This window comes from Homalodisca vitripennis, chromosome 5 (genome assembly GCF_021130785.1).
Source record: "Homalodisca vitripennis isolate AUS2020 chromosome 5, UT_GWSS_2.1, whole genome shotgun sequence".
NCBI classification, from domain to species: domain Eukaryota; kingdom Metazoa; phylum Arthropoda; class Insecta; order Hemiptera; family Cicadellidae; genus Homalodisca; species Homalodisca vitripennis.
Window position 1 is genome coordinate 176,764,495 of NC_060211.1, and position 27,708 is coordinate 176,792,202.

At 33.8% G+C, this 27,708-nt stretch overlaps 1 pseudogene; it reads right to left on the reverse strand.

Annotated features, from left to right (window-relative positions):
* Positions 1-304: 304 nt before the first annotated feature.
* On the reverse strand, positions 305-26,926 carry LOC124363747 (annotated as a pseudogene).
* Between the last annotated feature and the right edge of the window lie 782 nt (positions 26,927-27,708).

The window sequence follows — 27,708 nt, forward strand, 5'->3', positions numbered from 1 at the left end:
TCCGCATCAAAACATTTTGAAGGGTATTTTTAAATAAATCTATGACGTAGATCCTAAATTAGCTTAGTTGTTTTAGCACTTGGAGGATTAACAGAGATGTCTCCTATAAAGCAGAAACAAGTGGTTAGAAATTAGGAGTTAAGGCTTTTTCTAATTCAGCACTTGTGTTTTGCTTGTATTTCAGCTTGCACCACTAGGTGAGATTGCAAATAAAGTGCCTTACTATAAAACATTTTAATTTGCGAAAAATTTGTTTTTGTACAATTACAAAAGTGTTTTGAATCAAGTGATAATTTTATTGATTTTAACCAAAGCCAAGCCACACTGATCGATAATGTGGGAGAAATAATGGAGTGGAAAAGTCCAGTGAAAGGTTGCTTATGGTGGCCTGACACTCGGATTCCGTGAAACCCTCGCACTTGGTGAACATCCCCAAACTGAAGTCAGGCATCGCTTCCGTAGCCACGTGAGGGTAAAATATTTGCTCTACGAAATACGTGATATTCATTTTATATGCGTTGATTTCAAATTCAGCTAAGCGACTGGTCGGTATTGCTAAAAATACTTTGTACTTCAAACGTTTTTCCTGCCAAATTTTCTCGGAAGTGCCGACAACTTCTCTGACTTTCTTGGCTGCATTTTCTACTGTATCTGACAGACCCATTTCATATGTGAAAAAGTCTCTTGCAGTTTGGTACCTGAAATAAAAAAAATACAACATTGTTACATGATTATACTGAACAAAGAATTGTAAATGTTACAATACGGAAAACAATCATAAAAATCAGTTTGTTTATGAATCTTAAATATATTTTTTTCAGTGTAAGAATGTCATACTTCCCATTCTCAGTTTTATTGCATTCATGGTGAATTACAGGACATCTTTGATGAATTAAAATATATCCCTTGTACCCATTTAGTGGTTGAAGCCGAATCTCAAAAGCTATTGAATTTTCAAATATCTTCCATCTTGTTTTGTTTGCATTGTAAATTTTATGGCATTATATACTTCTGATTGTCATTATTTATGCATTTTGTCAGCACCAATGCTAGGAGGGCATACATTTTTTGGAATAATAGATATGGAAATAACTTTATAATTTACGAGTACTTAAGTTATGTTAATCAATTAAAATTCTTATTAAACTATTTAGGCACCTAATGCCAAGTTACTGTATTTGTTAGGACCTTCTGTTGTATTTTTAAATAAAGAATAAAGAAAATAAAGATAAAATTATTTGAAATCTAGAAACGATTGATAAGATTTGGCCTCAAATCTGCAGTGAGTAATTAATTGAGAATGATAGAATATCTACCAGCATTTGCGGGAAATTAATCAAGAATCCAGAATTTTTACTGCCTTTTAAACACATTGTGCAAGTGAGAAAGTCAGATTTACCATTTCCTTACCATAACCATTAACCATTTTCTTACTATAAATATAAATCTCTGTCTAAAGGACAGTTGTCAAATTCTCACCAATTAATAATCTGTAAGGTAATAACAAGTTACAACAACATATACACACACTTAGACACAAACACAAAAATAAATAAAATAAAACAATATATCAATGTAGTTAAAATTGTATAGTGCTAGTATCACAAGCCAAAAAAAAGAACTATCAACAGTTCTTGACATGCTCAGCACATCTTCTCAGCCCTCTGAGAACGTTTTGTATCAACGATAAACATTTGTTTCAGTCCAAGGTAGCTTTTCCATAAGCTACAGTCAACAATCTGAATGCGTGCGTGACTTAATTCCATTTTTAATACAACATTTTATACAGATTCTATGAACCATTTTTTTTTATGGGCACAAATCGAAGATGAGCCATAACATATGCAAGCAAATTAGCTGTCAATAATTAACTGAACATTCAAAACGGTCGAACTTGTTGGCATACGTCAGTGACATGTGTACCAAACATAACTCCACAAAAAAAAAAACGAATATATACGTATATTCGTGGAAATAAGTTGCGTTATTTTTGGAACAGATCTTGTGTGTGTGTGTATATATATATATATATATATATATACATACATAAATATACATACAGGCCTGAGAAGCCTACTTCTGCCAAAAGACAACTGAGAAGGGTTTTATAACAGTCTTTAAATTTGTAGTAAAAGTTAGGATGGTAATATTGTCTTTGATATCTGCATTACAGTACTGACCGATCACTACATACTTTAATTTTCTTATCTGGATACTTTCTTACTCTGTATCAACAGGGGCAGAACAGGTTGAAATAAGAAGTGTTTTTAATATCAAGCTTACTCTATGCTTTGAAAATTATACATGTAAACAAATTGAAAATAGCGGTTAAATTAATTATAAATATGTTGTACTGTTGTAAAAAAATTGACTACATTTAACAGGCTTTTTTAATCAAGATCTTATAGCTGTAATTAAACCTTAGAGACCAAGATGGGAATTTTCACAGCCTTAAGAGACCCAGTGGGGTGTAGTCTTGAGGGATTTTCAAAATAAGAATAGGCCTATATGTTAAACAGGGACTCTTTGAATTTCGCATGTAAAATTTCAGAGCAATTGCTCCAGTAGTTTTTAAGTTACAATTTTAAGGTCAAGAACCAGCTTGGTCTCTATAAACACTATTTTATGATTTGTTACAAACTTTAAATACATTAGATTAGGATATCTTAAGTAACAAAACTTTTTGCCAGAAAGCTTTACCTTTTCAAACCGCTTCTTCCCTCTATCACAAAAGTTTTGGGCGTGTTGGAGGCGAAGCAACGATATCGGCAGAGGGTACACGAAACTGGTGACTAGATGAACGGCTGTCAGTCTTGGCTTTTCCTTCATGACCACAGACATGTGATCTAACAACGGATAAACTCCTGCTTGATGTACAAAGCCATAGACTAGCACCAGAATCATATTCAACAGATACCAGACAGACAAAATTTTGTCTTTGTAGTTTTGAGACACTTCTTTTTTTATAAACACCTTCAATCCTTTGTCTTGTTTTTCACAAATCTGCTGGACATCATGGACGTTGCGAATTCTTTGCGAATGGAGAAAGACTAAAGGAAGCGTGATGGGAATAATAAATCGGGGTTCTTGATGCGGGAAGATGGAGAGCAAAGCGATGGGAATGATGCATGCCGATGTCATCAAACCGATGATGCTCTGTATGCGAGGTAGCTCACTCCATCTCTGCCTGATAATCCTGAAATACAACAAAACTAGGGTAGTCACAGCTGGTGCATTTTACAATAATGCAATGTAAACTGAACAGAGACACACAAATCAAACCATCAATAATAATGAGTCACTGTCAATAGTAAGAATAAGACATTAATCCGTACACTACATTTAAAAATAATTATGATGAGAAGTAATTTCTTTCTTTGGAAAGAGGAGGTTCCAAGAGGAAATCTTCCAAGTGCAAACTCGGGATCAATAGTTTGTCATCCTTGGAAAAAATAGAAAAGGAAAACTGGGTAGTGAGAACATAAAGAAAGTTCCATTTTCCTCATAAAAAAGATAATAGGTGAGATCATCATACTGAACAATTTGCTGATTCTTATGCCTTATGAGCCCGAGATTCTTTAAGTTGTGTCTGAATCTCTGATTGCCTTTATTCTTATCAGGAGAATGCCGGCCCCTCCAGGTTCTCTGCCTTCTCGGCTCATCAATCAAAAAATTTATCAAATATTTATTTACATTTGTACAGAATATAAAAGGTATCAAATTTCTTACACACAGAGTACAAGTTTTGTTACTCAGGTGTCGCTGTTTATCAGGAATCGTCAGTCCATTCACCCCTTGGATTTTCTATAAATTCCTTCAAGATGTAGGCAGGTCAGAAAGAGAAGCTACTTCTAGAGCTCTTCTTTCAGTATTTTTCTAGTGAGGTTTTGTATACTGTATGTTGGTTGGGACGAGATTTCCTAATTTTTGTCCAGGTTATAAAAGCCGCTTTTCGGACAGTGTGGTTCAGTGCCTCGAGAGGATATACTATTCACCAGGTACAGTGGTGGGTGTTTTTTCATCGAATAGGGGACAATTTGTCTATGTACAGGATAACCACCGGAATGCAGAGAGAGATTACGGTCATTGTTTCCAGAGATTTACATGATTCACAATACGATTTTTGTTGTTGGAGATCTACTAGTGCTATTAATTGTTATTCCTGGAATTTACAAGAACAAGAATTTAGTTTAATCACGGCTTCAAGCCATTGTCCAATTTTAAAAATCTCTCACATCTGTAGTGTTGTATTAGTTTTGGAAAACACTATGCTACCCAGTTGGAAAGTAATAAATATTTTAATTACACCCAGTGTTGTCATCCAGACAGGTATATAACTAACCAAAATATCACTGGAGATCTGAAACCCTCTAAGTCGTGAAATCTGAATGCCGCAAGAAAAAGATCAGAGGAGATTGTCATTCAACTCGAGCCACTCTGTCCTTTGTTTACTAGTATACATTAATTGAATACTCGCAATTGTAATTTACTGGACATTCCTGTCACTAGACTGGAAAATGTAAAGTCCAGCCACATCATAATGGGCTTAAGTTTCTGCAATAGATTGCCTGTAAGAATAAAAGAACTCAACTTTAAGAGTAAAATGTATAAATGGTTAGTTTTAAATCCTTTTTACAGTGTTAACAAATTTTGAAATGTACCTGTGTCAGACTTGTTACTTTTAAGCATTCTTATTGTGTATCGTGTTGATTTATTTATTTTAGTACTTATTATCCATCACCTATTTAATCTCTCTTACGAATTAAATTATGAACTTGTTGATTTTAACTAAGTTTTTAATGTACCTATCTTCTTTAGTTTTAACCTTTCATGTTATTGTATCTTATTATTTATTTTAATTTTATATTATGGTTCGGATTGTTATGCTGTTTTTATGTTTATTATAAGTTGTTGCATACTCAGTGATGGTAAACACCCATGATCCCCTTTCCGTATAATATTTACCTGCAGTATAAGTATATACCTACTTTATAATTTCCCGAGTAGGAACACTACTACAGCAGATATGTTGTTACCTGAAGAGAGCAGGCTGAGGACAGCACATATGGCCGCTACACCCAACACGTTGTACAACAGAGGTACATTCAGCAGCAAGTGTGTGACTCGAGGGTGCAGACCATGGTTCGCCAGATTGCTCGTGTACGCATTGTACTGTATGAAGTTGTACGGAGTCATCACAAAATTGCTCTCCAGGCTGATCTTCTTCTGTATAATTTCATTCCAAGTCAAATATCCGAAATAAAACGAATCCACTAAGATGAGGAATACTGTCATTGGCAATGCACACAGACCTAGAAACGTTGAGAAAACCTTTTACTGAAAAATGCTTCTTAGGTGTATGCTAAGAATTATTAGAATTATGATATACAGGGTGATTCAAAACTAAACGGCAATCTCTCGGGAGCTTATTCTATAGCTAAAAACAAGTAAAAAAGTTCATATAACCATATGCCCGGAAACGCTTCGTTAGCGAGTTACGCCTAGCGAAAGATTTCGCCCGGATTTCAGAACCCTTGGTGAAGTCAGGCCGTATAAAAATGGTAAAGGTAGTTACAAAGATACAAATACGATTGTTTTTTTATGTTTTTATATCTGAAAAAATTTATTAAAATTCGTCCCAGAGCTGTAAATGCAATACTTTCAGAGATATCTTACGTAAACAACACAAGAATTGGTGCAAAGAAATAACACATTTTTGTGTTTAACGTAAGATTACTTCCATAAATGTTAAATAAAGGTCATTTTTTTTTCTTAAACAGATTTGTAGAACATTTAATTCTGAAAATATCATGTGAATTACTTAGGAAAAAAATTAATAATAGGTATTGAAATTTAGCTTTATTTAAAAATAAAACAGACGCACACAAAAATGCATATTCTTATCTGCATAAAAATATTAACTATGTTTAGGTTGTGAGTAACAGCTGATCATTTATTCTAGACTGAACATTAACATAAAATGTATTTACCTTTATAAAACTGTAATAATCACCTATAATAGTTGCTCAAAGTGTCCTCTCCGTTGTTAGCAATGCACGTTTTCGCACGACGAATCCACTCTTTTCTAGTGCGTTTCATAACGTTTGGAGAATTCTTGATAGTTTCTGCCGCCTCTGTAATGCGATTACATAACTTCTCTATGGTGTTAATCCGTTTTGAATAAACAATTGACTTCATCCAACCCGATAAGAAAATGTCTGCTGGCGTGAGGTCAGGAGAACGTGGTGGCCATTTTACTGGTCCATTTCGACCAATCCATTGTCTAGCGTATGTATCATTTAAATAGTTTTTCACATCATTAGAAAAATGTGGAGGTTGCTCCGTCGTGCATAAACCATGCATTTATTCTGTTTTGAACAGGAATATCTTCCAAGAGGGTAGGCAGGTTTGTTCTTAAAAAAATTTAAGTACGCTACTCCATTAAGTCGATTAGGGAGGAAAAATGGACCAATCAAATTATCACCCAGAACACCAAGCCATACATTGACTGAAAATGTATGTTGAAAATGCCTCGTCGCAGTTTCATGTGGGTTGTCGTACGCCCAAGTATGGGTATTACGAAAAATTTACAATTCCATTTCTAGTAAAACAGGATTCATCAGTAACGAGAATACGCCGAAGAAAATACTGATGTCGTAAACAATTTCTTCTTAACCAGCGGCAGAACATCTTCCGTTTATTGAGATCTTGCGGTAATAAGTCTTGAACACGTGTTATATGGAATGGGTACAACAGTGATTCATGAAGTGTCCGCCATACGCTTGACTGGCAAATATTTAACTGACGTGATAATCGTCTGGTGCTTGTGGTTGGTGATTCTTACAGCATTTATTATTGCTTGTTCATTATTATAGTTCCTTGCGCTACGTTGACGACCAGTATCTATTCGCTTCGGTTTAAAGCTACCAGTTTCTCTAAGTCGTCTCTCCACAGCTTCAAATGTTTTTGCGATCAGGTGTTCTTCGATGTGGAAAAGTATCACGATATTCCTGAACTGCAGCTAAACCATTCTTGTTAACTTTGCCGTAAATCAGTATCATGTCCGTATACTCTTCAAACGAATACATACCATTTACATTATCTGCCATTATTTACTAAGATAATTACATACACTTTTATAAAAATATTTAATAAAATATTTTAAAAATAAATATTTAATAAAATATTTTATACACTTGTATAAAATATTTTCCAAATAATCACAGGATCTCACAAAATACAATCTTCACACGCCACAATACAAAAACCTCCATAAAGGTTATTCAAATATTACTTCATGAACTTAATTGTTGATCAGCTGATATTGCCAACCTTTGCAAAGAAAATATGACGATAAAAAGTGTTGAATAAATGATCAGCTGTTACTCACAACCTAAACATAGTTAATATTTTATGCAGATAAGAATATGCATTTTTTGTTGGAGGTGCGTCTGTTTTATTTTTAAATAAAGCTAAATTTCAATACCTATTATTAATTTTTTTCCTAAGTAATTCACATGAATATTTTCAGAATTAAATGTTCTACAAATCTGTTTAAGAAAAAATGACCTTTATTTAACATTTATGGAAGTAATCTTACGTTAAACACAAAAATGTGTTATTTCTTTGCACCAATTCTTGTGTTTTACGTAAGATATCTCTGAAAGTATTGCATTTACAGCTCTGGGACGAATTTTAATAAATTTTTCAGATATAAAAACATAAAAAACAATCGTATTTGTATCTTTGTAACTACCTTTACCATTTTTATACGGCCTGACTTCACCAAGGGTTCTGAAATCCGGGCGAAATCTTTCGCTAGGCGTAACTCGCTAACGAAGCGTTTCCGGGCATATGGTTATATGAACTTTTTTACTTGTTTTTAGCTATAGAATAAGCTCCCGAGAGATTGCCGTTTAGTTTTGAATCACCCTGTATATTTAATAATTTTTAATACGGAAATGAATGAACGTTACCCTACTTACGACAAACACATTTTCAACTTCTGGTAGTACTTGTTGTTAATTTAGTGCGGTGAATGGAAACCAGTTACATCTATTTTATATATATATATATTCATTAAATTTGCATAAGCAGCAATAGCCTGAATTAATTTTTAATAAATATTTGAACCACAAAAAGTACTTGCTCCGCCAGGACTCGAACCCGGGTCTCTCACTTGCAGGGCAGCATATTACCACTACATCAGAGCCCTTACTTTTCATGATTTAATTGTTTTGTATTTGAGCATTTCTGTTATATAAGTGCTTAAAATAAGAAAACTAAAATATGACTGGAAGGCCAAATACCTGCCAAATAACTTTTAACATTTATTAAATTTGTATAAGTGGCAGTAGTCTGAATTATTTTTCAATAAATACTGAATCGCAAAAAAAAAACAACACACACACCAATAACATAATCTTTATTTAATAACGGTTGATTCAAAGGAAATTTCTCTGAATGAATACATAACAAGACTTCAAAAATTAACTATTAGATTGGTAAACCAACAAAAATATGTACAGCAATAGCAGTTTCATTCATAATAAATTTCAAAAACTTAATAGTCTAATCTAAGTAAGGATAGTTTTGGTACTACAATCGCCTTCCTCCAGAGTGGCGTTCTGACCTACTCTCACTAAATACATCAATGTCTTCTCAGGTTATAGGTCTGATCACGGGACATGGTCACTTGGGGAAGCATCTTCACAGAGTCGGCATCCTTCAGGAGGATCCACTCTGTAGAATGTGTGATGAGCAGGAGGAAACTGCTGAACACTTGTTCTTTGATTGTCCTTCAATAGCAAGGGTAGCGTATGCCATCTTTGGTAGTTTGGACAAGGGTGGTGAATTTCCCCAGGAGGACCTGATATGTTTTCTGCGGTTTGTGGAACTGAACAGAAATCATAGACTGGTAGGCCTCACGGTGTGCTTCCGGGGTGTGCAGAAGGCCCTTGAGGCTCAAGTGCACGGCAGTAGGCCACCCCATAGAAGAAGAAGGATAGTTTGAAAACGGTTGTTTAAGCACAACTAACAGCACCTCAAAGATAACATTTCACTTCAAGTAATAACTTATAGCAAACTTCTCTAAAAATCTGTTCTTAATAATTTGTGTTGTACTGCAGGAAAAAGTATTAGTAATTTTTTGTGCATAGTTTATTTTGCCTCCATTCCCTGATCAAGAAAATATATATACATACACAGGTATGAGAAGCCTACTCCTGTCAAAAGGCAACTGAGAAGGGGTTTTATAACAGTCTCTTTAGATTTTACGGTAAAAGTTAGATAGTAACTTTGTCATTGATATCTTCATTACAGTTTGACTGAAATAAACATTGCATACTTAATATCTGCCAACACGTACAATTAAAAGTATATTTGTACTAAAGCTTTCAATTTTCTTCTCTGGATATTTTCTTACTCTATGCTCAACAGCCAGGTAAGGTGGAAATAAACAAAGTTGTTACTATCAAGCTTACTTTATGCTTTCAAGGCTAGTGTAAACAAATTGATAAAGTAAGTAAACATATGGTTGTGGTATCATAAAACATGTTAACACAGAACAGTTGACTATATTTAACTGGCTCTTTCAATTAATACTTGTTTCCTGTAATGGAGCTTTAGAAACCAAGATGGGATTTTGATCAACTTTAGAGTCCAGCAGGTCCTAGCCTGGAGGGACACTTTAGAAATAGAAATAGCCCTACGCATTTACCAGGTACCCTAAGTATGTCCATGTAAAATTTCAGTAAAATCGGCCCAGTAGTTTTTTAACGTGATTTGAGTCAAAAACACACAGACAGACACAATTCATTTTTATATAATGGTGCAGAAGTATAGACTTAATTACAAAATAATTAAAAAAATGTCATTCCATTAATGTAACATAAGACCAAATTGCTAAGTGTATTGATTTTATATTATAATTTACTGATGGTAATTAAAAAAAAAAACATATTTTTACAGAGTAATGTGTTACCAAATACATTTTGGTAATAGCAATAGAGGTAAAATGGGGTTTTTAAGTGAGTCAACACGTTTTTTAAAATCAGAAATGTGTAGTTTTTACCAACAATTTACTACAAACATGGGTAAATACTTTTCTGCTTGAATTAAAACAAATAGAAAATTGTGATTTTCTTGGGTGTATTATACTCAGTACGGTCAGGTAGGTGTAGAAATCTCAAAAGGGCAGTTAATTACCAATCAAATTAATAAAGAAGGAGAACTGTAAGTTGAAATTGATTAATTGTATGCAGCCTACCACTACTATCTCGTCAATTTATGTCCGAAAATTTAAAAAAATTTTAAAAACAGCCAAAATATTGGTATTTAAGATTGAATTCAGTCCACTTGACTTTTTTTTAGTTATTGTTATTTATTAAAATAACTTCAGATTAAATTATGAAAAAACAAGTACTTAACATTTATAGTATTCATTTTTTAGACAAGATATTACACAGAGAGGGATGTAACACTACCATTATCAATTAGGGAGTGTGCTTGCCTCACATGCACGCATCCCCACACTCGCACGCGTATAGCCAGCCAGCCCAGTACCTGCAGATTTCTGCCAATATGTGTGGAACGTTACTATGTTTTTCATTCTGAAGTGGCAATCAGTGTACTGCTATTGTTTGGCTTAATTTTTCTTATAGTGATGTTTATAATCACTTGGTGTGGGTGTAACACTAATTGGCCCAGTTGCACTTCCTAATTGGTAATGGTGTAATAAACAGGAAGGAAATGAGGAGGAGGGGACAAGAAGATAATGGTATTAACCCTCTTAACTGCCACACCCCTGTTAACATGGGCGATCCCACTTTTGCGTACAATTGCCATGCCCGTGTTAACTTGTTTCAAACAGCTGCTTCGCTACATGATGCGAGACAGCTGTAAAATGATACACAATGGCCTCTAGTAGTGCTTATTTGAACTATTACAAATCCATAGCACTGTTGTCTAATTGCTACTACACTCTGACGGTCAACTAAGGAACTACCAAGGAAGCACATGGTGTCATTTTACCTGGACATTAAAAACGTTATTACTTTATAGGTTTTCAATTGCGTTTTAGAAGCTGCTACTGCACGTTTTTTGTTTGCTATTTTAATTGATGCTTTATTATGACCTGACGATTCAACATATTCTGATGACAGTTCAATAAATAAAGATATCGCTAAAGTTGAGCATGGTGGGTAAGAATCACGCTACATTTGCGCTGACTATGGAGTAGCTCTGAGCGCGGCAAATAAACCCGGCAGTAGTAGCCTGTAACAACACTGCACTTAAAGGGTTAACATAATAAAAACAAATGATTCAAATTGATTCCAATCTTACATTCATAAACACGAATAAAATGCACACTTTGTCGGTAAGCTTTTAAAACAATACAATTTTACCGTGACAATAATAGACTAAATTATTCTATTTATGATATACCTACCCAGCAAGACTATTCTCAAGTGGAATTCCGGCAATCCGATATTTTTAGACCCTAGACCACGATGGAGCCAGAAAAATATTGGTGTAAAAGCGAACGCGATAAACGTCGGCCTGTTGAAGACCCCCAGCACAGAAATGCTTGCTATTATGAGGCAGCTGCTGAAGGAATGTCCAGGCAGTGACTTTCGAAGTCTGTTTAACCTCACTTTTTCTCTCATATTTTCTGCTTTATTGTAACACTCTTGCAGGTACTCATCCTGATAAATCACCTGAAACATAAAATATAAAATCAGTATTAGCACTAAATCTACGTCTCTTATTCTCCTCTTTTTACTCTTTAACTGATTTTATTTCATTAGAAAAATCAAAGTATAATTGATTATCCTTATTTTAAATAGCAAATAAAGAAGCCTTAAAATAAAATAGCTCTGTTTTTGTCAGCAGAAGCTGGTAAATAAGGGGTTCATATAACATTATGAAATGCTAACAAAATGTAATGTCTTTCCCTTTAACCCATTGAGGAAGCAATTAACCTAGCCTGTCTAGGACAGAATGTTTTAAATTGATTTAGGCAAAAATGCATGTATGTACTAAAAATATTAATAGAATAAGTTTTGGATACAGATGAATTAGACAATCTTTCAAGACATTTTTAGTCTGTTTGGGTTGCTCTACAATAGTGTTGCTTTCTTCAAATAACTTTTTATTTAAATTTTTTTAGTGTACGTTTAAAAATATTTTTAGTAAAAAACACAAAATCAAAAGCAAGTGTTCAATATTTTATTAATTTTTTGTTTATCTGTTAAAAAAATTTTTAAATTCAAAACGGCACAATGTTTTTTACATGAAAAACCAGCTTTTATTGGATTACTTAATTATAAAGCATAATAACAAAACAATAAAAATTCACGTACATTTTTTCACTTTTTTATGATTTTATGACAAGCTTCCTGAATTAGTTGTCTGGGAGATGAGATAAAACTGCTTGTTACATTCAATTGTTATTAAAATGATAATTAAAATAAATTATTTACATTACATACAATGACCATTCATTTATTTTTTATAATTCACTTTTGTGTCAGTCTTTGAGTATCTTTGATTTCTCAATATCACTGTCCAAGTATCTGTCTACTTCTGAAGTACGCAAATTGTCTTGTTCCATGAGGTAGCGGAAGAACTAAAAACTGATTCAGCAACTATAAACAGTTAAACACTAATCATTGAGAACACAATATACAGAATTTAAGCAAAACATTGAAGTGACGAAAATTGAGCATATGGCAAAATGTAAACAATAACAAAATAAGCTATTATTTGTGAATTCCAGTGTGCAAACATAACAAATCTAAAACAGAATATTTGCTTATAAGGATGCACGAGGGCACAAAACTGTGATCTAGCAGGAAAAAAAAACAAAACAAATACGTGATCGTTAGCGTCTAAGAAACGATCTTTTCTTTCATGAAGAGAAAGAGCACAACGAGTGCCGCTCAGGAAAATTCCCCAATGGGTTTAAACTGTATTAGTACATAGAAATTTTATTTAATGAACAAAGATAACAAATATACTGAAAATACAACACTGAAATCTGTATATCATCTATATTCTGTTGTACATATTATTCAACAATACAATAAACTAATCACACAAAGAATCCATACATGATTCTTGCTACGAACAATCTAAATAAAAGTAGGTATTTTAGTTTACCTTCCTCTTAGTGCAACATCTAGAACCTGCTCATCTGAAGAGATAAAAAAAAAGCAACGACAAAGAAGATCAAAATGAATTCTAAACATCATTTTGACATATCTGATTTGTGCATCTGATATAACAATGAAAATACCTCTTCACCTAAATTATACTGTATTTTGTAGTCTACGTGTCTCTGATGTCGAAACGACGTAAAGAGTTCACTTTGAATTTCTTTGTCAATCTCTTCAGATGAACACAACTCCAGATGTCAGGAGTCAAGTCTGTAACAGTGTCAGATTCCAGACGCTGCACTAAGAGGAAGGTGAACCGGAGCTAAACTCAACATTCACATTGAATCAACCCTTCCCACCATACCTACGTTATGTGTAGGGGTTTCTCAATTAGAAAGGTAACAGGTTGAGACTCTGACCACTTTTTGAAGGCCACTTTGAGTGGCCATTTACAGTGTATTTATATTACACGAGTTGCACTGTAATTGCTGTGTGGTTAGCAACAAAGTAGGAGCAAATATACATATAGTTTTTAATTAAATAATAAGTACTATTTTAAATTGATATGATACACATAGGCTCTTATCTGTCAACTTCCATTAGTATTTACTATCTGAAATATAATGAAAGGAATCAGTGTAAGTTACTGTTTGTTATTAGAATATTTGTTGTTATTAAAATATTTTATATTAAAGAACAAATTAAACCATTCTTCAACCTTAATACATTAGTTTTTTGCTGCTAAGAACTAGCATGTTAAATTTAAATAAAATAACAAATTTTCGAGATTTTAAAAAATAAAGTGTTGTTAATTGTAACTAAACATTATAAAAAGATAACAATTAAGTTAATGACATTGTGTTATGGAAAACTTAAACAAGCACCAGAGTGTTTAGATTTATTTTAACCTTGGAACTGGCAATTGAACATTATAATGTCAATCTGACACACACACACACACACACACACACATATATACTATATATATATATATATATATATATGTTTTGACAGTTCATATAGTACATAAGTCAACACACTACCACCGCTATTTTGTACCATTTCAAACAGAATGAGTTGCTGTTTTCAACGATAGCTTTTTTTGCTCTTTTAGCAACATTGATGTTACAGTGACATCATAAACTTGCCAGAACAATCATTGTTATCTAGCATTTTGGAGCAGGAGTCTGTCGTTTTTGTCGTTAGATTTAGTCAGAAAAAAAATTTATTTCATGAGAGTAAGGTAAAACATTTAGGTACATCCCACCACATTTTAAAATATAAAAAAATAAAAATTTAGGAATTCGTTATTAATTAATTTATTGTCTTGTAATATTATAAATATAATTCTCTAAATTTTGGTATATTTTGGAAATATTGAGTGTAAGAATTATATTTTTTTAATAATCAATCGTAACAGTCATAGTAACAAATTTAGCCTTTTATATACTATTTTGTTTTTACAATATATTCCATTTTTCTTCAAAGCGAACCTAGATACCACTATATATTTTCTGAAACTAGATAAAATAAAAAGTGCATTAGCTATCTCAGATTCTAATATTTATTATATTTTATCAGGTGCAGCCATCATCTAAAAAACAATTAAAACACAAACTTTTTGGTTAGTCATATTTTTTTTTAATGGTTTATGCATAATGTTGTTATACCATAATTATCTCCCTATTATTTATAATGCATTATCTCCTGAAAAATAATGTATTACACATAGTACAAAACACAAACACGGGTACAAAAAATGGCTGCTATCTGAGGAAAAAAATGACATGCTAGCTCCTGGGTTTATCATGTCTAAGAGTAGTAAAACTAGTAGGCTAAATGTAGACAGAGCAGCTTCTTACATAATACAATAACATACATACACACAACACATCACACTGACAATAAACAGGGTTAAATGCAATATAAAACCATTAATGTTGGAAAATGTTCAATGAATATAATAAATGGCAGAAAAACAATCACTGTTAATGGACAAAGTTCATTTTCTAATTATGGGAAGGAAAAAATATATTATGATCAAGCATACACAGCTGGATATACAGATAGTGCAATGATCACAGGATAAAAAACTCCTACGTAGAACATTATTAAAACTGTTGCATAGGATTACTTTTTTAATTTTCAGTGATTCTGAAAAAACATCAAGCAGTCTGAACAAATAGAAAATTCCACAGTTTCCTTTTTAACCTGCTGTAAGGTTTCTGTTTGAAGAAATTTTCCACAAACGCCAGCATAATAATACCATATATGTCTACACCCAGTAAACATGCTACAGGTTTTTAGAAGTATTGAAATTCCCGTAAGTAGTGAAATAAGGTCCAAAATCTAGTGTTTCTAATCTTTTGGTTATTTAAGCTCTACCCATGATGCACTCTACAGTGGTTACTTCTAAGTGACCCTTCTAGTTCTCAAGTAATATCACAAAAAAACAAAGATCCCAAGTTGGAGCCTTGAAGCACTCCTGACTTGCCAATGAAAATCTCATCTCACCAATTTATTTTTCAGTTAAAGCTTAAAATAAATGTTCCAAACATGTTACCTTCTTTAAAAGATTGGTTGAGTAATAGTGAATAATAGTGATATACTCCTATTATTCACAGATATAATCCTGTTTCTTTCTTTACTAGAAAAGATCATTCAAGGTGGTTTATTCATCTTGGTCAGAAATAGTACTCCAGTTGACTTGGTTCATGAACTGTGTGACCTATCCAGAGAATATTTTTTTAATGCGCGTGCTGTGTATGATACTAATACAACCACAGAAAATTAAAAATCCTTTGATATTATATGATTTATCAAACATAAAAATTACGAATTTGGTTCAGATCTCCCTTTTTTTCATGGATGATAAACTCACTAAAGTAACCCTTAAATGCATGCATACCCGATTGTTTGTAGGGATTTTCAATACAAAAATATTATACATGGTGATAAATCAAATAAAACTTTATACTTTAAAATAGTTGTCTTACACCGAATTTTAAAAACCACAGCTTATATAATATCTTAGGTGACATAATCATAACTCACGTTCCTTAAAAACTTGCCAAAGTCATCATTAAACAAATCCAAATTATATTTGCAGTGCTACTACATCAATTACTCCAAAATATATACAACAGGTCTCTCATATGAGAAGTATAATCCTTAACTCTTAGACTTATATTTGTCACTGACATCAAAAGCAAGCATAATGAGCTGAAAGAGCAGGAAGTTGAACCTTCTTGCAATGTGAATGTAATCTAACCAGCTCTAAAATTTCTGTAACTACCCACAAAAAAGTATTTTCTTAATGCATAAGATTGATCACAGCACCTTTGTAACCCTAGTCTACTATTGCAGGTGACGCCACAGACAAAAATGCTTTTAGATGAAAATTTATCTATCCATTTCAACGGGACTTCTAAATTTTTAAAATAATGCTTAGGCCTAATGTACAGAAATCATAAACATTTTGGGAAAAAATTAGTACCGGCATGAAGTACTTACTCTTTACCCTATTGCTCAACATCTCACATAAAAACAAAAAGATGAGTTTTACAAGTAAAAATACCTTCTACCATTTGCTGTAGTTCAGAAAGTATGCGGTTGATTTTAGCTCACCCTACAGTAGAAACAATAGTTGATTGCGGAGCTAAATGGTCTCTTACTCCAACTACCAGTCGACAAATCTTAATATCACTATATTAATCATTAAAAAACTAAGGTCCCAAGTTAGAGCCTTGAAGCACTCCTGACTTGCCCAATGATACTCTCAGATTACACTCCACCACTGATGAATATCCTTTCTAAAAAAGAGATGATTTGATCCTGCCAAAAAATCCAAAATATGGAAGCTTTCTAAAAATTTTTTTAAAAGAGGATAAAAGAGAAAACAACTGCTTTGTGGAATTAAAAAAGCGATAGTAGCGGTATCAACTTGATCTTACCTAAACTGCAGGATCAGACACTGATAAAAATAAAGGTAGACTGTTGGCAATAAACGACTTTTCATGAAGGCTGGTGTAGAGAGATGAGATGCAAAACTCTCCAATGAAAACTACACATAATTTGTCTGAATATCCTTGGTATCATGCCTAAAACATGTAGGCTAATTAGTCTAAAAATTAGAGAGAAAATTTAGAGTTTGTGTAACAATAATTATTCTGAATCAAAATGTTGATAAAAATGTGCCAAAACCAATTACCTGATCAGATCTATGCATACAGTCTGCAACAAAATAAATCAAAACCGATGTAAGAGTCATCTCGATGGTGTTTGAGAATGTGCGAGTGCCGTACACTAGCAGCACGTAGGAACTTGCTAGAGTCAATAGTCTTGCTCTATAGTTCTGTCCATAAATATTGCAAATCCTGAAACAAAATGTGCAATATACATCAATAGTGCCAAAACTTGTGAGTGTCTGTAATTAATATGTAATTAATATTAATGGTGGCTGTAAACATACAAGTGTCATACACTAGGAGCACATAGGGCCTTGTTACAGTCAATAACCGTAATCTATAATTCAAATACGTTTTTTTTTTTTTTTTTTTTTTTTTTTTTTTTTTGCGTTGGGATATTGGGGTGGATTCAGAGATCCTCACACGTCAACCTGAGCTTATTGTATGCCCCTTTGATGTTAGAGGGGTAAGCCTATCTTTGTGCCCTTAATTAGGCTAACAAGCTTTTCCCCGATACTAGCATCTGGTTCGTCGCCTGGTTGTTTATCACCGAAAAGAGCCCCTTCTCCTTGCTCCCAGTCTCTCACAGTCCAGTATTATGTGTTTTGCAGTCTCTTCAGACTTATTGCAGAGTCTGCACTCCAAGTCCTCATTTCGTAAACCTAGAGTGTTTAGGTGCTTCCTGAAGTGGCCGTGTCCAGTGATCAAGGCAATCACTTGCTTAACCTGATCCCTGCCCAGCCCCATCAGCCATCTGGTGAAGCCGGAGCTAGTCAGTAAGCAGTCTTTTGCAGAGTGCTTGTCCTTGGTGACTCTGCCACCGCAAGCGGTGTGTCTTCTTGGGCCATTTATTTATACTTTGGTAAGCAGCTGACTTGCTTATACCACAACTCGGTTCTGGACCAGTGTATGGGCATGCTTGCTCCGCTTTTGGCAAGCTCATCAGCGCATTCGTTGCCACCTATGCCTGTATGGGCTCGGTACCCCAACCAAGACGTACAAAGTTGCGTGATCCAAGCTTGCAGAGAGTGTCGAAGCACTCCCACACAAGCTTGGATGAAATGCTGTTGGAGTCAAGAGCTTTAAGAGCTGCCTGGACTATCTGACATTATGACATTACGTTTTGAGTACAGAAAACATGGTTTTAAACTATTTATAAATTTAGTTACATTAAAAAACACCTTAATTGTGTTATTCTAAAAGAAGGCATTAAATAATTAACTAGTATTTTTGTAATTAGAAAATATTAAACTTTAGAACTTTACAGTAATCCAGTTTTAATCCAGGCATCTTATAGTTCGATATTAAAAAAGTAACATGTAAAGTAACGGCACATTAATCATTTAGACAATACACAATAGACAATATGCTTTATTAACAACATCATCAAGACATGTTACAGAGTCAAACAGTTTTTAAAAGTGGAATTGTATTATTAAATGAGAGGTCTATTTAAAATTCATCATTCCATGAGAAGAACTCACCGAGCGTGTAGTATGCGTGGTCTTGCAGCCAACACCGTAAGGTTCTCTTTATATAGCTCTTGGGTTGTCTTTCAGATGATCTGGTAGCTTGTTGAACAGTTTCATTCCAGCATATGATGGTTTTTTCTCGTACAATGCTGTTCTATGGACTGGTTGAGTGTAATCCCCTGCTTGTCTAGTGTAGTGGCCGTGGAGATCTCTTTGTTTTGGAGGATTCTTAGTTATGCAGTAAAGTATGGTTTCTATGATGTAAATGGATGTTACTGTCAATATTTTCCAGTTTTTTTGAAGATGTTTCTGCAGCTCTCTCTAGGTCCTCTATTCCAGCCATTAACCTTATTGCTTTTTTCTGCATCACCAGAACTCTGTGGAGATAGCCCAGCTGAAGAAAGCACCCCAGACTGCTATTCAATAACGCAGGTGGCTTTCGAATAACGCATGATATGCTGTTCTCGTGGCTTCATGAGTACTAGTTGTCTTGGTTCTCTTTAATGCAAACAATGCTGAGTTAAGCTTTAGGCAGAGGGCTGGTCTATATGGTTTTTCCAGCGCATGTTCTCGTCAAGTATTATGCTAAGATGTTTAACTTCATCAGCTGCTTGGATATTTGGTAGTTCAGTTACAACCAAGGGCCTTTTTACTGCCTAGAGTCATTTGTTTTGTATTTTCTCATTGAGAACGAGGTCGTTTCTCATTGTATATTCTTGAGCCATGTTGAAAGCTATGTATGTGTTAATTTCCAGTTGTTCAGTATTTCTATTTGCTGCAAGCAGAACTGTGTCGTCTGCGTACGTGATCATTTGACAATATTCTCTCAAGTGTTTCTGGAAAGTCATTTATAAAATAAAATAAACAAAACTGGTCCAAGGACCGAGCCTTGTGGAACTCCTCCTCTCACTGGTAGGGGGTGAGATTGTAGTGATTGTGTGAGTCCCTTGGTTGTTTCCTTTAGTTCCAATATTTGCTTTCGTCCTTTGAGATAGCTTTCAAACCAACTGAGTGCTGTTTGTCTAATACCAACATTTTGAAGTTTAGTCAATATGAGTTCATGTCCAAGGCAATCAAAAGGCTTTACTGAGATCAAGGTATAAGCTGGTGATAGTGTTGCTGATCTGCATATTGTCAATTATATATTCAGCTAGGTCAATAATTGTAGTTGTGGTAGATTTTTCAGAGATGAATCCATGCTGCTTGTCAGTTAGTATTTGGTTCTCTCTTAGATACTTTAGGAGTCTAATAAGAGTTACTTTTTCAATTTACTACACAACAATGTTTTTTTCCCGTTCATGGTGGACACAGCGTTTAGGTAGGCGTGGAGAAAAGGCTAGGCGTCATATTTGGCCGACTTGGGATGACATTGATTAGACTCGAGTCACGTTACTGACCAATGGCCGTCGGCTGTCAGCCTGTTGCACTTTCATATCAATTCAATTGAGTCTAGTAACGGTAGGTCAATTTCACAGTTAATGTGCTCAGCACAGGTTTGTGATGGAAGGACGACTCTAAAACGACTGACTTCTGTCGCACTGCCTTCTGAGACAGGCAAGCACTGTCTAGAGAGGCTGGCTAGTAGCAGTAACGGTACGAGGATGTGATGAACCGGGATGAACGCGCCCTCGACCTTGATTGTGTTCCACCCAATCATTATAATGCGTAAACTACGCACAGTAAATAGACTGTTAAAAAAAATAGATCTTATAGATCCACATATAACAAGGACTACCTGAAAGTTATATTAGATTAATAAAAACTTGTTTTACTGTGAATGTTTGTTTATTTATAATGCCTACATTATTTCTCTGATATATATCCAATAATCCGGCACATTTGATAATTCGGCATGCGCCAGTCCTGACAGAGCCGGATTAACAGAAGTTTTACTGTATATACAACATTTCAAGTAAATTTTAATAATATTCATGCTACAACACATAATCGAAACACAGTAACATTAGCAAACAAAATATAAATATGTGACAAGCTAAAACAACGAACAGCTAACTGAATATGAACAAACACTTGTTTGGAATGTAAATCCTAAGCAATAAAATAATCAAAACCATTCACCTCTAACTACTGGTCATTTTTTCTAAAATGCTAGGTATGGTTTAAATGGTTCCTTAACCATGGAACTGACAATTGATATCACAATATCGATCTGAATCGATTCTCAAGTGGCAATTGACATTATAATGGATCTGACATGCAACCGTTTCGACAGTTCATATAAAACATAAGTCAACACTACCACGACTATTTATATACCAATTCAAACAGAAAGAATCGCTGATTTAAATGGTGAAATTTTTTTTGCTGTTTTGACAACAGTGATGTCACATTGACGTAATAAACATGCTAGAACGGTCTCCATCTAGCCATTTTGAAGCAGGTGTCTTGTCTGTTTTGGTCTTTAGATTTAGTCATAAAAGGTACTTATTTCACAAGATAGTCTTAATTACTTATGAACAAATTTACTATGGATCTTTTTAAATTGATATATAGTTTTCTTTTTGTAATTTCATCGTTTTATATGTGATACGTTGTAATTAGTAAGCCTAGGTCAATCTAGGCTATTGTGAAGTTCACTGCACCTCCAGGTTGAGAACCCCTGCCTGATCTAGGCTATTATTGTGCAGTGCAGTGAAAGTGTTTGGGAGCTACAATAATAGTGATATATCATGGGTTATGGTTAATTATGTTGGTTTATAGCTTGTTACAGCTTTGTTTTTAAGCTCTCATTTCAATAATGTCCCAAAATGTTTCTGATTTTAACCATTACATTCAGTTATCAGAAACAAGTCACCTGTTTACCTGTCCGAAAATTTCAAATTTATTTCCGATATAAGTGAGCGACCTACGAGAAGGGGATCCACGTTACTCTCAATTCCTGTTCATCGATCGAACTTCTTCAGTAGGTCGTTCACTGTTCAGGCATGTCGCCTCTGGATACTCTCTTCCTGATGATATTCGTGTTATAGAAGGTCGGGCTCGTTTTGGGGCGGGGTCAGGGACTTGTTTGCTGGGCGGTCTGTAGGGGTGGCGGATGGCGGTGCTCGTGGCGGTGCTTGTGGTCAGGCTGTGTGTTTGAGAGAATGAATGTAGCAATAACAAGAAACTATTTAAAAAGTAAATTGTTAATTTAAGTTTTAATTTATCTTTGTTTGAAAATTTTCTACATATTCAGCTGATAAAATTTGATTTTTAATTATTACATAGTAGTATATATTTTGGTTAAATTTAAATTTAAAATGTAATTTGTTATAGTTTTAAGGTCATTAAATGTAAATATTGTATATATATATATCTGTATATTATGTGAGGTTGAGTGGTAGAGAGGGCTAAATAGCCCTAACTCCGCCTCTTGAATAAAGGCATATTTCAATTTCATTTCATTTCATTTCATTACAGAAATTGTTGACCTGTCAGACTCAAACAAGCTAGGCCTTGACAGTGACACCTGGGTTTCCCTTTATGCTTTAGAGAACCCCATGCTTTATGGAACCCCAAACTAGGCCAATATTCTAAAATTTTCTGTGAAATATTTCCACTTAAAATCATTTCTGAAAATGATGTACCCATAGTAACAAATTTAGGTAACGTCCCACCACTTTTCAAAAAACTAAATAAAAGTAAAATTTAGAAATTGGTTATAAATTCATTTATTTTTGCCCATATTGTCTATATGTTAGATAAAACTGTGTGAGAATTATATTTTTTGTATTTTTTTTAAATAATTGTATCCATAGTAACAAATTTAGCCTTTCTTGTACTATTTGTGGTTTTTACAAAATATCTCATGTTTCTTCAAGAGAACCTGGAAATTATTATATATTTTCTGAAACTATATAAAATTAACAATAAGTTGGCTTTCTCTCAGATTCTAATATTTATTCCATGATCACACTTTACCAAGTGCAGTCCCACCACTTAAAATACTTTTTTTTAGTGTATTAATATTTTTTGTATTGGTTTTTGCATGTTTTTATACCATAACTATCTTCACATTCACCTGTAAAATATAATATATTAAAAATAATAGAGTTATAGTAAAAATTAGTTTTTTAGAACATTTTTAAAGTACGGGTACAAAACGCCCAAAAATGGTCTGCCATATGAGGAAACCATGACTGCCAGTTTGAGAGTTAAACTCTTAAAATCTATTATTATGGTTATAATTTAATAATACATGTTTTTGCAACACATAAAATACACAAATTGAGTGGTTAGTTTTTCAATAGTAAAGATAAAAATGCAACAAGTGTTTTTTGGCTCTGGTACACTTATACACCGATCCTGGGTTAAGAATACACTGAACTCCATAACTTCCACCCAAGCCAATCAACGTTAATTTAAGGTGGGCCCTCCCACCGGCTTTACCACAGAACAGTGGCTCTCTCCAGATTGTAAAAATCCCTAATATCAGATGCAGGAATAAAACCCATGACTCCTAAGGCTAACTCCGCGTTCAAGATGAGTCTTAGACCACACAGCCAAGACTTAATGTCTTGGGTACGCAGATGGCTCACCTACAATGTTGCTCCAACAATGTTCCCTCACTTATCGCCTTCTGCAGCACTTAAATGCATCATGTTTTACGCTTCTAAACGTCCATCCCCCTTAAAATAAGAATTTAACCCTTTGAGTGCCCATAACCAAGATATCAATTATTATTGAAAGCTCTTGGAGCAATTGGAAAAATTTAGAAATAGTAGTCAATATTATTAAAACAAAATTTGTGGAGTTTCAACAGAAATCAGGCAGGGAGTGACATACCCTTATGTCTAAGCTAGCAAACAGCCCTTTAACACTTGGGGAGCCTCACCAACTCCAACAGGCATCTCCCGCAGTAGACTAAACCTATCCATCTACCCTTGCACTCCAATATCTCGACATTTGCAATTAGTGATGTGCCGCTCCTGAACATCCATTCGGTTGCCCAGATTTAAGTGATACATCGGTTTTGTTGTATCCAGTATAGGTTCAACTGGAAGGTATAAATCAGCCAGAAGTGAACCCTCCTGGGGAAGCCAATTATCTGTGCAAAATAAATCCTGTTCTTGTATGGTATCCAGAACGGAATTGCAATATACCATTGAGGTTAGTCACAGTACAGTTTTAAAAACATGTTGAATTAATACATCACCAGGCTATTTTTACTCTTCAAACATATAATATGAAAATCAAGTACCTTTTGTTAATGAAAAAACACAACTAGGAGATTTATTAGCCTGCTTGTTAGGATACATGCCAACAGGTTTTAAGCGAGCAATCACAACGACAAACACAAATCAGTACTTACTTAAAGAGGCACAAATCGTTCAGGAACGACAACAGACAACAAGTCAGTCGTGGTATGACGACTAAGAAGTAAGGTGTGACCATGTCGTACTCGAACCACAAACTTTATGAAGGGGGCCACACACTTGAGTACAAACAGCGGAAGTCCAGCGTACAAGTAAGGCAAGGCTGCACTTCTGATCGGCTATGGTCACATTGAACTCCCACGGCCCTTGAAGCTTCAACATCGAATATGTCTTCTGTTTAACAAGTAAAGCATTATGTTAGCGTAAGCCTTGAAATCAATAGTAATTTATTACAAAAACCACAATTTTGTATTAATTTTGATTATTTATAGTTCTGATCATACCTGAATATTTTCCAACATGTAGCATTTGTTTATTTATTTTGCACTGTTCACACAACACAATTGATAGCTATACTAAAATAGTCAATAACACGATGTTTTTGAAGTTAATATATTCACTATTTAATTTTAAAATGTTTCAAGCCAAATAAACTAACAAATCATTAATCCGATGTTAGTTGCACTCAATTTAAAACGTGTTTTGTTATAAGCTGTTTTGGATACTGTGCTTAAATATTAAAAAAGGTTATGTCTTAAAGTAATTTTTTTTTATTTGGAGTGTAGAAACATTTTTTATGAATCTTGAAATACTTCATAAGAGTTTTAAATTTAAATATAAATCTTAGTTAATATATACACAACATAATATATTATCATTCATTCAGTTTAAGAATTTTCTATTTAATTTCAAGCACAAAAACAGGTATTAATAACGGTTACCTAAGCAAAGCTAATCTATGTTAAAATATTCAAGGTTTGTTTTAAAATAATTTACGGTTCAGTGGTTCAGCATGCCAACTTAACATTTATTTCATTTGCACAATGAACCGAACTCTGAGAGAGAGAAACTTGTTAACCACTGAAAAGCTGGGGCATAAATAATTTATGGGGTAACATTAAAAATCGGTTTTAATAACTCAATAAAAATTACTTATATCCTCTGAAATATATGTAATCTCCAGTTGTGTTTAATAATTAATTATTAAACAACATTAAACACAACATTGTGTTTGAATAAATAGATCAGTTATGTTCTAGTAACTTATAAAACCGGAAAAGCCGTTATTTATAGTCAAGATTACTCAAATCAAATCAAAAAGTCTTTATTTACAATGTATAAAAATAAAATAAATAGTGTCAAGTACAATAAAACTATTATTAACAATGTTTCTTCATACTGTAAACCCCCATATGATATATAATAAAATTAATTGTAAGAAAAACCTTAAAAACACTACTGCATGCTTATGAGTTATACTGACTGTCCTAATGAATGTAATTCATCTAGTGAATAGAAAGCATGCTGCAAAAGAAAATCTTTTAATAATAGTTTGACCCAAGTACAGGTGTTATTGTGGACTTATTAATTTGGATTGATTATTATGTAGAATGGTTATTAATAAGTGAATAAGGTGTAATTAAGTGATTACTTTATTACCAATCACTTAATGCCACTTTAAGCTAGTGTGATGCTAGGTTTAATTTCATTACGTAATATTATCGATGAACATCCCAATACTGTGTATGACAAACATCTTTAAGCTAGGACTTATGTAGCGCACACACGAAAGAAGTGAAATGGGTCAATATTAAAGCAAAAAATAGTGGCAACAAAGCCTTTTTTACTACAAAGATTGCAGTCAAGCTCTGTCAATCTTTTTAAAGCACAGTTGGTTTTTGCATGGAATCAAAATTATCTGTTCTAACAGAGCTCTAGAACAGAACAACTGTAACTGACTGTGTACTGAACTCGGTTTCTGTAGAATCTGAACTCTAGTTCAGATTTAAAACTAGCTTAAAAGCTTGGAAGTTTACAACATGCCTTTTCGTAAATAAGGCCTAATATAATTCATAAAATATTTGTAAACTAGTATTAAGAAGTAAACAAGTAAATTTAGATTTTAAAACATTGTTCAACACAATAATTTAAGAATTATTATTTTATAATAGTGAAATGAGGTGTACTGTATAATATCTTATGCACAGATATTTTTTAAATAAGTTTTTAGTACAGTACGTAATTTCATTTTATTGAAAAGACATGGCATAAGCTCTACCTGATTTTGTGTATCAAAATATTTGTGATTATTATATATTGTTGGATTGAAGATTGAATGAATACGGACTGAACTAACAGCTGCAATACATGATAGCTGAGCGTGAAAGAACATTAACTCATTCTTCTGTGCATGATTTTCATCCGTTCGTTTTACCTACCTCTTAACTATAACTGACATGATTGACCATTTTTGAATTTCACACAATATTTGCAAAAGTAGGGCCTATTATCATTCTATAAAAGAATCTAATAAATCTGTTTAACAATATACAAATGGCATAGCCAGAGTTATTTATTTACGTAGTCAAAGCCAATGCTATTGACATAATAATAGAATCAACATAATGTTTTCAGTTAATACATACATAGTGAGTATATAGTATAGATTGCGACTTACCTGTTACAATTTCGATAGACTGGAAGTATTCATCTGGCTGCACATAACCTGTTTGTGGTACCAACGTCAGTACCACTCTCAGTGCTGCCAACAAAACGTATGGAGCTAAACTGAGGTTTAGTTCGCCTTTCTTCCCAGGAGATCCATTTTCAGTCAGGTCATCTTCAGTTTCTTCTTTTTCATTTGGTGTGCTCATGTTTTCAGCTGTTACCTTTCATTAAGATTTGTCGAAATATTGAAATAAACTTTTGTGGCTTCCCTGTTAAAAATGTTGATATTAGATTCAACATAACAAAATTCTTTGGTACTCTTGGGATTATACCAACCACACCAGTCTGAAGAACACAAAAATATCAATTTATAGAAACAAACATGATAGAACGAAAAAACAACTCTTTAATTACAAAATTACATCAATCAACAAGTATTTCCAGGTATTGTGATTGGTATTGTTGTCGCTGTTATCTTATCTTTCTCGAGAATCCCGATTACAGCAGGCCGCGCGGCATCAGATGATTATTTAAGTTTTTTGCATGGTACATAATTGCCTTTCCATTACAATTCAATTTATATTTTCTGATCAGCCCCCTCTAGAATTTGATATTTTACTGATAGGTACTATCCTCGAGGGATGTTTTTTCTTTCGTTGACATCAGCGTGGGGCAGCACCTTCGAAGCCCATGCTGATGGTTGGAGGCACTCGCATTTTAGGTGGTAGAGTGTGATCAAGAATAAAAACAAGTTTTGTTGTGTTTTATTTCAATAAAGAGTTTAGTTTTTTTGGTTGGTAATGTTTGTTTTTCGTTTAATGTATGTAATTTGTTTGGAGAAATGTAGGGGTAAAACACAGAAGTACAACAAAGCGACGCACCAGCTGAACGGGCGGCAAGACTCTGCAATCACGTTATCTACTAGACCGCTCGACTTTGACCTCTGTCTGAGGATGGGGAGGGGTTTGCGATAAGACAATTCATGTTTTATATTGACGAAATATTGTTCTACGCTAATCTAGTAGCCAGTAGAAGCAAAATGTCAAATAACGATTCATGTCTGGGTGTG